Source organism: Aotus nancymaae, unplaced genomic scaffold, assembly GCF_030222135.1.
Source record: "Aotus nancymaae isolate 86718 unplaced genomic scaffold, 86718_ANA_hifiasm-v0.15.2.pri h1tg000036l, whole genome shotgun sequence".
NCBI classification, from domain to species: domain Eukaryota; kingdom Metazoa; phylum Chordata; class Mammalia; order Primates; family Aotidae; genus Aotus; species Aotus nancymaae.
The window spans coordinates 93,089,635-93,102,782 of record NW_026988450.1 but is presented as its reverse complement, the minus strand read 5'-3'; the positions used below and the strand labels follow the sequence as shown (position 1 = coordinate 93,102,782).

At 53.8% G+C, this 13,148-nt stretch overlaps 1 protein-coding gene across 3 annotated transcripts in view; it reads left to right on the top strand.

The window, feature by feature from the left end:
- ARHGAP39 (Rho GTPase activating protein 39) overlaps positions 1 to 13,148 on the top strand; it is a 145,064-nt gene that overhangs the window by 57,871 nt on the left and 74,045 nt on the right. The window contains exons 1-2 of one of the 3 annotated variants that reach the window (XM_012473364.3): positions 8,638 to 8,706; positions 9,709 to 9,881. The exons of the other annotated variants lie outside the window; for them this stretch is intronic. The gene's annotated coding sequence lies outside the window, so the exon portion shown is untranslated. Of the gene's footprint in view, positions 1 to 8,637; positions 8,707 to 9,708; positions 9,882 to 13,148 lie in introns of those variants that run through there. 3 annotated transcript variants of the gene reach the window in all.

Genomic DNA, 13,148 nt, shown 5'->3' with positions numbered 1-13,148 from the left:
TGCCAGGCTGCAGTGCAGTGGTGGAATCTCGGCTCACTGCAGTCTCCACCTCCCAGGATCGAGTGATTCTCCTGTCTCAGCCTCCCAGGGAGCTAGGATTACAGGCACAAGCCACCATGCCTGGCTAATTAAAAAAAGAAATTTATAGAGATGGTGTCTCACTATGTTGCCCAGGCTGGTCTTGATCTCCTGAGTGTGGCTCGAAGATTTCTTGAGCTGGATTCTTAGTTCACCTCTTAAATGAAAACTAAGTGAAACATATCTTGATCATGAAACATGATTGTTGGAGGATTTTCTCTTTGACAGTATTTTTAGAGTGTGGGTATGGATTTGGGAGAAATATGTGGAGTCCCCGCCTACCGTCCGGCCTCAGGCTTAGGGTGATTGGGTGGTTGTGGGGCTGTCACCTGACAGGCAGCGCTGCCTGAGGAGATAGTGCTTTGGAGAGCGTGTTTGGCCAGTTGGTGTCAATCCTGCTGCCCCGTCTGGGTGAGGCACCTGCCCCTGAGCCCACCGGAACCCCTGGAGCAGGGGACTGCCCAGGCCAGGCTCTGCCTAATGGCTCAGCCCACTGTACCTCTTGATTCTCCAGTTCCACCAGGCAAGCCCACCACTCATGGGCATTCAGCCCTCATGCATGCTGAGGTGGCCAGGCAGAGGTGGCCAGGCAGAGGCAGTGAGGACGTATCGACATGCTTTGAGGCTGATCGGTCATAGGCTGCTCCAGTACAGCTGGAAGAGGAGCTGCAGGCTCTGGACAAGTGACGGAGTAGGCTCCTCGGCTCTTCTGGAGGGCGACAGTGCCTATTTTGTAAACTTACAGCAGTCACTGAATTGTGTACGCACAGTGTGTGGATCTTAAGGTGTGCAAGTTATACTGCAGCGAAACTTTTAGAAAGAACAGTTCATCAGGATGTGACTTGGGTGGAAAGAAGAAAGTAGAATCAGCACTTCGGGGCCAGAAGCTCCAGGAGGGGCAGTGATGGTCTTGGCAGACCCAGGAGGGCAGGATGGTGGCAAGGGGCACACAGGGTGAAAACCAGACCACGATGCACCAACATCCCTCAGGGCTCAGAATCCACAACCCCGGCTTTCTCAGAAGTGGCAACTGAGATACGGAGGCTCAGTCACAAGCTGTTTGAAAAGCAGTTGGGTCCCTAGAGTCTTGCTCTCGGTTCTTGGCATTGACGGTTGCCCCGCCCCTGTGTGGAGGCCTTTTCCTTGGAAAAAGGTTGCAGGAAAACAGGAGATGTTGGAACTGGGGCTCTGGCCGAGGTGAGGCTGGAAGTTCCCTGCCCAGAAAGGGATGGCGGCCAGGCCTTTCCCTCTGCACAGGCTGCTTTGGGGAATCCAGCCACTGAGGGAGAACCAGAGGTGCTTACACCAGGGATCCCAGCAGATGGCCCAGCTGCATTGCACTGACCTGGCCCCATCAGAGTGAAACTTCCAACAGGAAAGACACAGACAACCTTCTGCTTGCAGGAGATAGAGACTCTTCGCAGAGAAGAGCATCAGATATGGCGATTATCCTCAGAAATGAGAGGATATCACACCTGTGAAAGGGGCAGATGTCGTAAAGAAAGGGATATTCAGAGAACAGAAGAAATGCTTGGCAGTTAAAGATGTGATGGTGGGAATGAGAACTCCAGAGTGTTGGAGGATGGGTGACGAGGGCGCAGCGCTCCAGAAAGAAGGGCAGAAAGACAGGCAAGAAATGGTGCCCTGTCCATTCCTGCTGTTGGAACAAAGGGCCGTAGACTGGTGATGGGGTTTGGATATTTGTTCCTGCCCGAATCTCATGTCAAAACGTAATTCCCAGTGTTGGCGGTGGGGTCTGGCGGGAGGTGTTTGGATCCTGGAGGCGGATCCCTTATGAATGGCTTGAGCCATCCCCTTGGTGATGAGTTTGTGTCAAGATACCCTCAGTGAGAGCCTGTGTCGGCCACTGAATGTGGGATGATGGCTGCTGTGCCGAATGCCAGCCGCGGCTGTCCTGCAGGTCCAGGACTGGCAGTGCCAGCCTCCTGGGGAACACGGCCCCCAGGCCACTGCGTCAGCCTGCATGTGGCTGGGCCAGAGTCTGAGTTGCAGCGGCCCTCCCACTGGCTCTGAGGCAGGGCCAAGTCTCCTCTGCTGGCGGCTCCAGAGCCAGTGGTTGGCGTGCCTGGCAGAGCGGTGCTGTGGCCAGGAGGTCAAGGGGTCCAGAGTGCGTGGAGGCCTCCGTGAGCCGACCTGCCTCATGGCTGGTGAAGTCAGCAGCTGCTTTGTTTTGTTTTTTGAGACAGGGTCTTGCTCTGTTGCCCAGGCTGAAGTGCAGTGGCACGATCTTGGCTCATTGCAGCCTCAACCTCCCAGGTTCAAGTGATCCTCCTACCTCAGCCTCCCAAAGTGCTGGGACCGAGGCGTGCGTCCCGTGCCCAGTTGGCAGCAGCTGTTTGAGGTAATTGTGAACCCCTTACTTTCTTGTGCTGTGGCCTGGAAGGTCAGTCAGCTGAAAATGAAGGCTGACACTGGAGGCCCCTCCTCGGTCCCTGGCAGCAGCAGACACTGGGAGTTAAATGGCAGTGGGAGGGGGGTCGGATCCGAACAGCAGAGGCAGCTACAGCCCAGCCTTGACCCGGCTCCTCTGTGAGGGGCTGGATCCAGTGCCACGTGGTCTTCTTTCTTTTTCTTGCTTTTCATTTCTGCTCTTCGGTTTTTTTTGTTTGTTTGTTTTTTTGTTTTTGAGACGGAGTCTTGCTCTTTCACCAGGCTGGAGTACAGTGGCACGATCTCGGCTCACTGCAACCTCCATCTCCCGGATTCAAATGATTCCCCTGCCTCAGCCTCCTGGGTAGCTGGGACTACAGGCGTGCACCACTACACCTGGCTAATTTTTTGTATTTTAGTAGAGACGGGGTTTCACCATGGCCAGGATGGTCTCGATCTCCTGACCTCATGATCCACCTACCTTGGCCTCCTAAAGTGCTGGGATTACAGGCATGAGGCACCGCGCCTGGCCTTCCTGGTGTTTTTAGGGGGATCTTCTCCCCAGGGGGTACAAACATGGCCCCTACAGCTGCAGGCCACGGACCTTATCCCAGCAGGAGTTTCAGGGCTTTTGTCCCACCCCAATGTGGCTGCCTCCATGCTGTGCCTGTCCCGTGTCCACACATCTGTGGGGAGCCCCATTCAAGTGTCAGGAGGGGGAACTTCAGAAAGAGGGGTCTCTAGCAGAGGATGGGACGGGGGAGCTGCCCGGCAAAGCCACGGGCTTGTCCCCAGTAGGAGGTGAGACCTTGGTCTTCGAGATGGGCCTTGGGGGTCCGCTTTGTAAGTGAGGAAGTCAGGGCTCAGGAAGAGATGCCAGTGGTGTTGGCAAGGTTTTTGCTGGGCCTGCTGCAGCGTGCAGCCAGTGCTCAGTGAACAGGGCTGCCGGGGCAGAGGCTGCTGAGGTTCTGCTCCTTGTCCAGCTGTACCAGTGCAGATGTGTGGGTTAGAGGTAGCCTTACCACACAGGTGGGTCTCCGCTGGCCTTTACAAGAAGACTGGGGAGTGACTGATCAGAGAGAAACGATGCGTTCTAGTTCACGCTCAGGCCCAGTGGGTTGTCGATTTCATGCTTCTTCCTCTTGTTTCCTCTCTATTCATGTAAAATTATTTCCTGAAATCATGATTGTTTGATATATTTTTATGATTCATTATTTTGTCCAAGCCAAAAAGTATATCGTATACTGTACGCTTAGTGCAAGAGACGCCTGTCATGGCTGTCGGCACGGCCGAGTCACTGGGGCTAACACGGCGGCAGGTGCCCATGCAGGAGGGGGTGGCTTATGGGGCCGCCCTCATATGGCTCCTGGGTTATTTAGAATGAAGCTTCTCTTTGGGAGGCCTGCCTGTTGGTGAGGTCTGGCCTCCCTCTGATGGGCAGAGGGTCCCAGCTTGTTTGTAGCACAAGGCTACTCCATCAGCTCTCCAGGTCTTAGCTGGGATGCCCAAGGCTGCTGCTGACTCGGAGCATAGTCATGGCCTTTTTTTTTTGCATTTGGGACGCTGTTGTCACGCCAACAAGTGAGGGATGCGGACACAGAGCACCTCACTCACTGCCAGTCCTTCCCTGGGAGGCTTTTTTCTACTCTGTGTGCCCACTTGCCCAGCGGCCTCTCTCATCCCTGATTCTGGGCGGTGCCCTGACAGAGGCCTGCCTGGGTGCTGTGGCCTCTGACATTTGCCCGGATGTTGTGCCGTGCCTTGCTCTTGGTCAGTGTCAGAGACACTCCCCGGATGGTGAAAGACTGTGTTTTGTTTCTTGGGTCGGCGTTCTGCACGCCTACAAGGTAAAGCCCAGCTCGTTGTGCCCCGTCCTCTGTCGTCGCAGACGTCGGGGTCCGCCTGGAACACCTCTGCCTGTTTTGTGACTGTGCTGTGAGGCCACATGTCACATCTGGGTCGCCTCACCAGTCAGGGGAGCCCTGTTTCCACGGAGCCAGCCCCGCTGGAGCCGCACCAGCTCTGTCTCTTCCATTCTTGACTCTGAGAATTTCCTGCCCTTACACTTCAGATGTGTTTGTTACAGACGTTTTATCAGGATGTTTAAAATCTTGCCTGACAGCCTTCGTCTTAACTAGACTATTGGTCCATTTATGTTTACTGTAATTATTATATTTAAATTTATTTCCACCTTCTTTCCTTGTACTCTGTTTGTTACTGCGGACCAGGTTGCTTTTTCGTTTCTTGACTTCTTTTAGATTATTTTTGTTTCTTTTTCTTCTCTACTGGGTTGGAATTTGCTCACTTGGCTTTATAGTGGTTGTCTTGGATGTTCTAACATGCAGAATTAATTTGTCGAAGTCTAAAATTAGTATTTTTGCCCTCCTCCAAACGATTTAGGGATCTGGGAACATTTTATTCTGGGCACTTCGTCCACACAGGACGTGCCCCTCCCCGTCGCCGCCTGTAGCACGCTGTGTCTGTGGGTCCTGACTGCGTGGGGCCAGGAGGACTGATGCGAGCTTCCCTAGGGCTGGATGCTGGCTTTCTTCCTTGTTCATCTAAACCCTCCCAGTCTCAGCTTCGGGTGATACCCCTGCAGTAACTGGCCCAGCACCTGGATTAGGCTTTCTCCTCTCTCCCCTGACTTCTGCAAAGCTGTGAAAGGAGCCAGCGCAGGCCTGGACCCTCCTGCACGGGGCCTTCACGTCTCCAGGGCCCTGCTTTTACTTAGTTTTCGTTCTCTAAGGTTTGGAACTTTCTTGCCAACCCATTGATGGATTTTGAAAGTTTTTACAAGTATATCTTACCTGGTAGTAGTGCTTATTTGTTCCTTAGAGGGCTGGTCAAAGCTGTGTAGTTTACTCTGACAGAACGCAAGTGTGCATTCTGAAAACATTGACTCCTGCGGGCTGGGCTCGTGCCTAAGGTAGGAGTGTGTTTCTCCCTCCAGGATATGGGACTGTTCTCCTAGGAAGATGGCTCCGGGCATAGCCGCTCTGGCCCTTGGGTCACTGTGGCAGAGCGCGGAGTGTCTGGAGGTGCCACGCCTTCCCCTGCTTGCTGTGGTTTAGCCTTGGACTTGGCTGAAGGCCTCACAGAAGGAAGCCCGTGGCAGGTGGAGCTGCTTATATGGCCACAGGGGTGTGAAGACATGTCTGAAGTTTTTCTGGAACCTACATTGAGAAACTGGAAGTGATTCCCCCTAGAGGCAGCAGGGGCTTCACTTCAGCCTTGGCCACTCAGCCTGCGCTCCTGTGGCACCCCGAGGCCCCCTGTACCTTGGGCCTGTGCAGACCCCAGTGAGACGGAGGTGGCTCAGCCTGTCCTGCTGCTGGCACGAGGCTGTGTGGGGCTCAGTCTAATGTGTGTTTTCTGTCTGTCCCTTTGCTCATTTGTTTCTTTCCTGCTTTCTGTGGGGTAGATGAAAGTTTCTCCTCCTATATATTTTCCCCATGGATTTGGTGATTCTCTAGGCCACCCTTAGCATTGTATCTTGCATGCATGCTCTGTGAGTCTTCCTACCGAAGTCACAGTCACTCAGCTCTTCTGAGGAATACCGCAGTGTGTGTGGCCTGCACTGAGTTGACCACATCTTTTGTGCCTGAAACTGTAGTTTTATCCCCTTATGATAACATGAGCTTTTTTTTTTTTTTTTTTTTTGAGATAGGGTCTCACTCTTGTCACCCAGGCTGCAGGGCAGTGGTGAGATCTTGGCTCACTGCATCCTCTCCCTCTGGGCCTCGAGACATCCTCCCACCTCAGCCTCCTGAGTAGCTGGGACTGTGGGCACATGCCACCACGCCTTGCTGATTTTTGTATTTTTTCATAGAGATGCAGTTTCACTATGTTTCCCAGGCTGGTCTTGAACATCTGGGCCGAAGCAATCTGCCTGCCTCGGCCTCCCAAGAACAGGAGCTTTTAACCAGTGGTCAGTTATACTCACCACTGTCTTCCTCCCACCTGCCAGGCCCTGCCCCACAGCCCTTCCCGCCTCCCGCCTCAGAACCTCTTCTCTGTGTGGTGTCTTGTCTCCAGACCCTGTTGATATGAAACCACGGGACTGCCTCTTCCTGGGGTCTTTGGTTTTCCTGCCCCTGGGAACTGGCAAGCCATATTTGAGAGCCTCTGTTGGCCTGGAAGTCCTGGGGGCACTGGAAAACTTGGGAAGTGGGCAGTTTCTGTTCTAGAGCCCAGAGCCCTCATCAGGGAGACCTGGGCAGGATACAGCTTTTGCTGGCCCACCTGCTGTCCCTTTTCATGACTTCTGAGAGGGCACTCGTCAGCCTGCAGGGTTCAGTCTGAAGGCAGGAACTGTTCAGAGTTTATGTGATGTGATGCCAACAGGGCGGGCAGCTGCAGGCGGGGTCTTGGGCCACCCTGTGATAGGAGCTAGGACAGCTCCAGCTCAGCCTCCAACTGGGGCTCTGGGTGGTAAGTCTGGCCTCCTCCAGTCATGTGCCTCCCGCAAAGTGGGCCTTCACAAGCTGGTGACAGCAGAGCTTCCGAGGCACAGGCCTGTGCCTGGGGTTTCCAGTTGCTGTTCAGTTTCCCAGCTCCTTCACAGCACCTTACCTTGAAGGCACAGTAACCACCTTGGTAGCTTGGCCTCAGGGATTCCTGCCGGTCCTCACAGCCCCTCTTCTGTCCTCACAGTCCCTGCCTGACCCATTATCTTCTGCTCAGATGTAGGCGTCTGTCCTGGAGAGGCAGGTAGATGGGCACAGGCGGGGCACAGGCTGAGCTCAGGGAAGCCCAGCAGGTCAGGGGCCAGAGAGGGCGGTCTGGACCTGAGTTGGGTCTGGAGCCATCGCTTTTGTGGAGGATTCAAGCTTGGCAGATGGCAGGGCTGCTTGGGCAGTGGCCATGCACTCACACACACCTGGGCACACATACACACGTGGGCACACATGCTCTCATGGACAAAGGCTTATGCATGCAGACACACACATGCCTGCAGGCTCACGCTCTTTCAGGGACACACAGGCTCACTTGCACACAGACACACACAGGGACACACAGGCTCACACGCACACGACCATCTCCGGGGCACACAGCCACACACTCTCTCGGACACACAGGCCCACACACACACACGGACATACATGCTCTCAGGGACACACAGGCTCACACACACACGGACACACATACTCTCAGGGACACACAAGGTCACATACACGGACACGCTCACAGGGACACATAAGCTCACATGCACATGAACACACACGCTCTCTCAGGGACACACAGGCTCACACGCATACGGACACACACACTGTATCAGGGACACAGGCTCACGCACACAGGCACACATGCTGTCTCGGACACACAGGCTGACACGCACACGGGCACACACACTCTCTCAGGGACACACAGGCCCACACACACATGGACACACATGCTCTCAGGGACACACAGGCTCACACACACACAGACACACATACTCTCAGGGACACACAAGGTCACATACACGGACACACTCGCAGGGACACATAAGCTCACATGCACATGGACACACACGCTCTCTCAGGGACACACGGGCTCACACGCATACGGACACACACTGTATCAGGGACACACAGGCTCACGCACACAGGCACACATGCTGTCTCGGACACACAGGCTGACACGCACATGGACACACACTCTCTCAGGGACACAGGCTCACACACACATGGACACACACACTTTCCGAGGGACACACAGGCTCACAGGTATATGGCCACACACGGGGGGACACACTCTCTCAGGGACGCACAGGCCCACACTCACACAGACACACATGCTCTCCCAGGGACACACAGGCCCATACGCATGCCACATGCCCGCCCTGGAGCGGGGCTGGGGGACCTGCACTTCTTGGAGCGAGGGGCCTCTGGCACCCTGGTCTGTGGCGGGCATCACCAGCCCAGGCAGATGCTGTTTCCGCACTTGCTCTCCCAGCAGACTCCGTCTGGAGCTGGCACAGAGTGTCCTCTGTTCCAGATTCAGCGTGGGACGTTGGAAGCAAGCGCCCGTCACCCACTCATGACCGGAACTTTCCGGCAGTGCGGGGTGGGGGCGGGAAGCCCTTGTGACGCGCCTGGTGCCTGGGCCTGTTCTGCTCCCTGTGTCCGCTGTGGACCAGGCTGGGCGGTGGCCTTGACTGCTACGGAGACCACCATGAGAGGCCCTGGGGGACCCACATCTGCAGATCGAGGACGGAGCACACCTGCCTCGTAGAGTTATGGGAAGAACCAGGTGAGGCCACTGTCACCAGTGCGCACCTTTGCCTGCCATGGTGGCTGCATGCCCGTGGTCCTGCTCATGCCCTGCCATAGGGCCTCAGGAGGAGGTAGCCAGTGCCAGGGGCTGGGGAGGCTCCAGCAGGACTTGCTTCTGGGAAGCTCAGCACTGCACCCTTCACGAAGGAGCCAGGCGCCGCGTTGGGAGAAGCTGCCTCCTGCACCTGGCCTCTTGGGGGAGGTTGCCAAGGCTGGCCCTGGGCCTGGGGATGGAGGGCGCACAGCTGAGGCGTGTCCAGGGGGCTCTGCCTGCCTGCCTTGTGCCCCACCCGCGCCCACCATGACCTCTAGTACTACTCTTGTAGTGCCTGAGCCTCTGTTTCCTGTATTTATAAAGCCCTTCCATGGATTTTCTCATTTCTCTCTTGAAGCCCAGGGCAGGCTGGGCATGGAGGCTCATGCTTGTACTCCCTGCACTTTGGGAGGCCGAGGCAGGTGGATCACAGGGTCAGAAGTTCAAGACAAGCTTGGCCAAGATGGTGAAACCCCGTCTCTTCTAAAATACAAAAATCAACCGGGCATGGTGGCGGGAGCCTGTAATCCCAACTACTTAGGAGGCTGAGGCAGACCAGGAGGTGGAGGTTGCAGTGAGCCAAGATTGTGCCATTCGAAGAAGTGAGACTCTGTTTCAGGAAGAAAAAAAAAAAAGCCCAGGGCAGCCCGCAGCCAAACTCATTCAGAATTAATGAATAAGCCAGGACCCTTTTGTAGGGGGTGGTTGTCCCAGGTCACAGACCAGGTCTCTTTTGACCATGGACACAAGGAAGCCAGGAAGGGGCTGTCCTGCCAGGCAGGTCTGTGCATCTGGAAAGTACAGAGGCCCCTCCAGACTGCCCATCTCAGGACCTTGTCACACGCAGACAGAGCCAGGTGTGACACCAGCCCTGGGGCCAGGCAGTGGCTTTCAAGCATTGCAGCGTCTGCGCCACAGTAAGAAATTCTTTTTCTGTGCATCCAGGTGACTCCAGCCAGCACCGTCCTCTCCATGTGGGGTGTGCCTGACCCTCCTTTCCTCTCCCAGAAAGTGAAGAAGCTGGCCCTGACCTCCCAAGTCCATTCCGTGGCTTGCTGATGGGCTGGATCACAGATCCAAACCCCTCAACGTGGCCCGTCCTGGAGCGGGCGGACTTGGTGAGCACAGCTGCTGAAGGGGCGGCAAATGCCGGACGTGCCTGTGCTGCTCACTGGGGTCGCGTCTGTGCCCAGCCTGGCCCAGGCACTGGGCGGGGAGAATGGGGCCTTGTGTCTCCAGCTCACAGCCGAGCTTTCAGAGCATGAGACTGGGTTCATTGTTCAGAACTGGGAAAACTAAAAACAGCATTGAGAATGGAACTTGGGCCTTCTGGAAATGACAGCTGAGTAAAGACTCATTTATTCTACTTCCCTCCTTGAAACCCACTGCAGTGAACAAAGAGAATGAAAAATAGGGAACAAGATTTAATCCACAATGGGCCTAAGGAATAGCCATAGCCAAGGAGGGTGTTGGCCGGACGGGAAGCAGTGACAGCCACATCAGGTCTCCAGCAGGCTGGGTTTTTGTTTTACAAGAATGGGCTTTGGAGATAGCATTGATGAGTATTTTAAAAGAATGGGGCTGTGGCTGAGGGGAGCCGAGGATAGGCAGACATCTGGCAAGGTGAGGCAGAAGGCCACATGCTTCACTTTTATTTTCTGTAAGATCCAGACTTTCATTTTCTTATTTTTAGAGAAGGGGTCTCACTTTGTTGCCCAGGCTGGAGCACAGTAGCACAATCATAGCTCAGTGCAGCCTCGACCTCCTGGGTTAGTGATCCTCCCATCTCAGCCTTTCGAGTAGCTGGGACCACAGGCACATGCCACCACACCCAGCTAATTACTGTATTTCTTGGTAGAGATGAGGTTTTGCCATCTTGCCCAGGCTGGTCTTGAACTCCTGAGCTCAAGCAATCCTCCCACCTTGGTCTCCCAAAGTGCTGGGATTATAGGCATGAGCCACTGCCCGCAAGATCCAGATTCTTTTTTTCTTTTTTTGCGACGGAGTCTTGCTCTGTCACCCAGGCTGGAGTGTAGTGGTGTGATTTTGGCTCACTGCAACCTCCGCATCCCGGGTTCAAGAACTTCCCCTGCCTCAGCCTCCCAAGTAGCTGGGACTACAGGCGCGCACCACCACATTTGGCTAATTTTTTTTTTTGTATTTTAGTAGCAACAGGGTTTCACCATGTTGGCCAGGATGGTCTCAAACTCCTGACCTGGTGATCCAGCCACCTCTGCCTCCCAAAGTGCTGGGATTACAGGCGTGAGCCACTGCACCTGGCAAGATCCAAACCCTTAAGGAGTGAAATGGGGAAGGAAATGACGGCTGAGTAGACTTATTTATTCTACTTCCCTCCTTGAAACTCACTGTGGAGCTGTTCTCTCTGGCATTTCCTCGTATCTGTCACTGGCTGGCTGTGTGGGCTAAGACGGGGTCTCTCTTCTGTGGCTTAGCTTGCATGAGCTACCTCAGCAGGTAAGTTCTCCAGCTATAAGCCTTGGACCCTGGCCAGGCACAGTGGCTCACGCCTGTAATCCCAGCACTTTGGGAGGCCCAGGTAGGCAGATCGTGAGATCAGGAGTTCAAGACCAGCCTGACCAACATGGTGAAACTCTGTCTCTACTAAAAAATACAAAAATTAGCTGGGTGTGGTAGCCTGCACCTGTAATCCCAGCTATTTGGGAGGCTGAGGCAGGAGAATAGCTTGAACCTAGGAGGTAGAGGTTGCAGTGAGCTGAGGCCACCACACTCCAGCCTGGGCAATAAAGTAAGACTCTGCCTCAAACAAACAAACAAAAAGACTTGGACCTTTAGAGGCATTGGGGCCCTTAGACCCCTGGGACATTCAGCTGAGGATCAGCTCTCCCTGAGAGGAGCCTTTCTGCCTATCAGGCCCTTTCCCCTGGGGATGGCAAAGTTTATTCCTCCTAGTCCACATAGACCCTCTCTCGTGGCACCAGGCCAGGGACAGAGCCCATAGTGGTTGCTCAGAAACCTTTACGAGGCTTTCTTGCTAGAACTGGGAGGAGAGGAACTTCTTGGTGGTGGTCGGAGGTGTTGGTGTTGGTAGATCTTGAGTCAGCTGCCAACAGCACACAGATCCTGTCCCAAAGCCCATCCAATCAGAGCAAAGCAGAACCATGAGGCGAGAGTGAGTCCTGGGGTCTGAGACCAGACGGTTGTGTTAGATGAAGCCACAGATCTCTCTTCAGTTTCAGTTGGGTCTGTGTCCCTTGGAACCAAAACGTGGTAATATCAGAAACATCCAGAGCAGAGGCTGTGAGAAGGCTTGGCAGTGGAGTGTTCTGGAATGATACATCTGATCTGAGCCTGCCCTCAGTCCTGTCCCTGTCCTTGCTTGAAATGACGCGACCCTTATGTGACATGAAAGGAGAAAAGCAGCTGGGCGCAGGGTGCACACGTGTAAACACAGCACTCTGGGAGGCTGAGGCAGGAGGATTACTGGAGCTCAAGAGTTCGATACCAGCCTGAGCAATGTAATGAGACCCTGTCTCTAGGCAGGCATGGTGGCACATGCCTGTAGTCCCAGCTACTCAGGAGGCTGAGGTGGGAGGATCCCTTGAACCCAGGTGGTCGAGGCTACAGTGAGCCACGATTACGCCACTGCACTCCAGTCTGGGCAACTGAACAAGACTCTATTGCAAAAATAAAAATAGGAAAAAGAAAGAAAAAGAGGGAAAGAGCATGGTTAAAAGAGTGGATGAAGAAAACATTCAGAAGCATTAATCAGGAAACTAGGAAATTTTATGTGGAATCTCCTCTATATAATAAATATAGTATTTATAATATAGATATTATATTGTAATATATATTTTTAATATATATTTTATGTGTAATATATAATATAAGTAAATATAAAATTCAAAACATAAAGATTTTAAAAAGTTTAAAGACAACATAAGACAAGATAACAGGAGATAAAGTGAGCTGGCAACGCTGAGAAAAGTAGATAGGAAAACCATCACCGATGTCAGACCCACATCCTCCACAGCAAGAAATGGCGTGGATGCTGCGGAAAAAGAATCAGCCGCCTAGAGGACCGGCTACTTGAAAACAATGTGCTGTGTAGAGAAAAATGGAAAGTCACAGAAAAGGTGTTGAGCAGAAGGGCCAGTGAGGGACCCGGTGTAGACAGTGGTTTCTAACGAAGCACAGAGAAGAAACAGCACACACAGGTGTGAGGGAAGACCAAAGAAAGGAAAACCTCTCTGGAATAAAGGAAGGCCTGAGTTTGCACGACAGAAGAGGTGTCACGTTCCTAGAAGAATTGGATACAAAATGGTAGGACTTGCTCAATCCCCTGAGTGTGCAAGGAGGAGCCCTTTGTGTAGACCCAGCCCGCCCCACTCATAGCAGTGAACAAT